Below are 3,988 nucleotides of genomic sequence, written 5' to 3'. Positions count from 1 at the left end.
ATGTCTCCACAATGATTCTAGACTGCACCGTTTTAGGAGCAATCCAAGTTTTTAAGCAGGAACAATTACAGTACTATCCAATTGCATGTACAACCTTATGTCACCAAACACAACATAGGTATATGAAACATTCCTGTATACTCAGCTGATATGAAGACGATATGTTTTATTTACAGTTTATTTTCAATCGGTAACAAGCGCTTACCCATACTTCAGATACTTTTTCTAAACTCGTAACACAGACTCACACCTACGAAACACAATTGGCCAAATGGATTATTTTCTTATCAAAAACACATTTTGTTAAATATATACTAACTCTTCATTTCAAAACAGAACACATATTTCTCTGCACACACAAATTTTACCAAAACACTGGAAATCTGACTCAAAATGAAATTATTCTGTCAAAGAATAACACTTGTTTTCACTTCACAAGGTACATGCAGTCAATCAAAGTACACCAGGTTTCAAAATACTGGCTCTTGTTGACATTACAAAAACTGCATAGATTTTTATGTTTCAGTTTTACAGGTATTTGCATGCAAAACATGTTCACAGTTTTTACACTAAATTTCTTGGTTGGGAACTGTATGTCCACATGTAATGTTCACATTCAAAAGCATTCCAGTAAAAAGCAAATCAGTTTTTTTCCCCTTTACTGTTTACTACAGGAGGTACAGTAGAAATATACTGTTTACAGTATGATAGAACAGAAAATGTTTTACAGTATTGCTTACAGTGAACAAAATATCCATGAAACACACAAGAGCATTCTGAACAAAAAACTACAGCAAAAAGCCCAGATAAAAGGGGGGGGGGGGGGGGGGGGGCTGAAAAAAGCACAAAATTACTGTATCTAATCTCTGCGATCTTCAGAGTTAGGCCACATGTTTTCATCAACATCACATCTGATATTATCCAAGGCAATGCACCTGAGATAAAACCATTTGGTAGCAGAAGCAGAGGTTTTGATAGTGTATCTAAGGTTTGGAATATTGTGTTTGCTATTGTGGGATGTTTTGTGTTAACATGCGTAAATACTACAAAAACAAGTTTTTAGTTTTGTTGGGAGGTATAGCTTGTCTGTTAAGAAAATGTAAGCATTGTGGAAATGTGTTCACTGACTGCATATTGTGTGAAAACGACATGAAATGTGTGAATGGTATGACCACAAAAGACCGATGCTGTGCTAATTGTGTTTAGAGTTTTGAAAATGTGACAACTGGTTAGACAAACACTTGTTAGCGACTGAAAAAAACTGTAAGTTCCCTTAAATAACAGGATGTAGATTTTTAAATGAATAATTTCACAAACACACAGAAGTGCTGCAGCCCCTTGCACACTATTACTTCTGCATTAATACACCACCGTTTTAAACAACTGAGGTTTGGTCATTTTCTCTCTTCATCTAGAGATTTGCTCAACTTACACCAACCTGTCTGAGCCATGGAGGAACTACAACTTTAACTATTGGCGACCAAAAACGGACACTAACCTCACAGAGGGCTGGTATCGCTTCACTGGCATTGGTGGAGATGTCCTGTCCTTTTACTGTCGTAGTGGATTCCTTAGCCTTTGTAGTAATCCTGACTATTCTAGCACTCTGGAAAGTCAAGTGTACACCCTTGATTTGTGCTCTGGGGGTTGCACACGTACAGGAGAAATTGTGAATTTGCTGTTCTGCCCGGGAGGATTCTATTTGTACAAACTCTTCCCCACAGACAAAACCTTCATAACCGGTGAGACCACTGATGATGATCTCTGACTCTCTGCACTGAGAGTGTGCAGTGCAATTGGAACGTTTTTTTAGACCCTCTGAAGTTTTCCACATTTTGTTATGGTTCAGACTCATCTTAAAATAGATTTAATTTAATTTTTTGATCAATCTTAAATAAATAAATAATTTACATAAATATTCAGACCCTTCACTTAGTACTTGGTTAAAGTACCTTTGGCAGCAATGACAGACAATCAAGTCTTCTTGGGAATGATTCTACACGCTTGGCACACCTTTCTTTTGGGAGTTTTGCCTATTATTCTTGGCAGAATCGTTCAAGCTCAACCAGGTTGGATGGGCAGCGTCAGTGCACAGCCATTGTCAGGTCTCTCCAGAGATGCTCTATTAGGTTCAGATTCTGGCTGGGCCCCTCCAGGACTTTCACAAAGTTTTCCCGAAGCCACTCCTATGTCTTCATGGCCGTATGAAAAGTAAACCTTTTTTTCCATTTCAGGATGATAGATGCTATTGTATTCTTAGGCACTTTCAGTGCAGCAAAACATTTTTTGTACCCTTCCCCAGATCTGTGTCTTTACACAATCCTGTCTCTCAGGTCTACGGACAATTATCTCAACCTTGTGGCTTGGCTTTCACTCTGACATACGCTATAAGTTGTGAGACCTTATATACTGTAGACAGGTGTGTGCCTTTTCCAATTATGTCTAAGGAATTCAATTAGGCACAAAGGACGCATCTCAAGGACCACTGATAGAAGTAAGATGCACCAGAGCTCAATTGCAAGCATGATAACAAAGGGTCTCAATACTTATGGTATATATACATTTTGTATATATACCATACTTATGGTATATATACATTTTCAAAACACTCTAAACAGCTGTTTTTTGTGGATTATTAGTCTGAAAGAAAACAAAATGTGGAAAGCTTCAAAGGGTCTGAAAACTTTCCGGTTGCACTGTATGTCAAGAGTGAACTTTTGAAGATGTCTGAAGATTTGCCTTTAAACAAACATGCAAAAGTTCTGGGTAAACATTGAGGCCATAGGCTGTTTGGCTACATACATGTTCGGCTTCAAACATTTTCCTAACCATGTGTCAAATCCATTCCTCAAAGTTGTCCTCATTATGTATTGTGAGATATCCATCTGTTGCATTTCACTTCCTTCTGCAACTGTGTTGTAGCTCATAAGACATGTGGGATATCATCCTGTGGAACTAATGCTTACTGCTACAGTGGTGACGGTTATGGTCATTGTCAGTGTCTCCCTGGATACTCAGTACCATCTGGCCATGTCCCAACTGGGGACTCATTTGGATGTAAGTTTGACTACAGGTCATTCTGTATGATATCACTCCAAGTTAATCTTGTCTTATGTGATGTGGGAAAATGCATATAGTTGTAGCAAAAAGTAGGGAAAAAAGTTTCACAAATAGCATATATTCAGTTATACAGTAGTTTTGAATTGTGGTGTCTGTGTGTGTGTAGAGTCTCTATATATTTTGTACTACTGTAGGTCAATAAAAGGTTAATTTTGTCCATCCAGGTGAAGGAACTTGCCCATCATATACCAATCTGTCTGATCCATGGCGTAATATTGGCTTCAAATCAACAACATTTCTTGGATGGCCAAAGAGGGACATATACTTACAAAATTCCAGATGGTATCGCTTCGTTGGTATTGGAGGAGATGTTCTGTATGACAACTGTACCAGTGCTGTTATTGGTGGAGGCACATCACATCCCCTTGTATCATGTGGTGAAGACAGTACATATTATTGGGGGATCCAGTACAGTGATATAACACTCTGTTACCAGTCCTCTGGAGGGTGTTCAATAACTAGACAAATCAACAGATTCCTTTGTCCTGGAGGATTCTACTTGTATCAACATTACCCATATGACAGATCATTCAGTTATGTCACTCGTGAGTATTTGTGGGTTGTTTAAAGGTGTTCAACAACTTAAACATTAACCTCTAGTGTTTCAGTGTTGTAAGTATTTATGTCTGTATATTTAGTTGAAGTGTACTATTTCATAACCTGGTGTTTTCCCACTTATGTTGGTGTTGAAATGTATTTTCAGTCAGTGATGTAGTCAGTGAATTGCAAACCTCCTGATGTACTTTTCCCTGTGTTTAGCATCTTTGTGATCCTCCCTGTGTGGCTTATGTGAGTTAGTTAGCCCTAGAGTAGTATTCTAGTATTCACTATCAATAAGCTATCTGATAGCTCGTATTCTACTGTAATA

At 38.1% G+C, this 3,988-nt stretch overlaps 1 long non-coding RNA gene across 1 annotated transcript; it reads left to right on the top strand.

Moving 5' to 3' along the window:
- Positions 1-1,555: 1,555 nt before the first annotated feature.
- On the top strand, positions 1,556-3,478 carry LOC143099161 (uncharacterized). Its single transcript, XR_012981416.1, has 3 exons — positions 1,556-1,742; positions 2,923-3,057; positions 3,285-3,478. It is a non-coding gene; the product is annotated as an uncharacterized LOC143099161 (long non-coding RNA).
- Positions 3,479-3,988: the final 510 nt, after the last annotated feature.

This window comes from Alosa pseudoharengus, unplaced genomic scaffold, assembly GCF_046254945.1.
Source record: "Alosa pseudoharengus isolate Yale_2024_CS ecotype anadromous, Long Island Sound unplaced genomic scaffold, YU_APseudo_1.1 YU_APseudo_1.1_scf_25, whole genome shotgun sequence".
Lineage (NCBI taxonomy): Eukaryota > Metazoa > Chordata > Actinopteri > Clupeiformes > Clupeidae > Alosa > Alosa pseudoharengus.
This window is presented reverse-complemented; position numbering and strand designations above follow the sequence as displayed.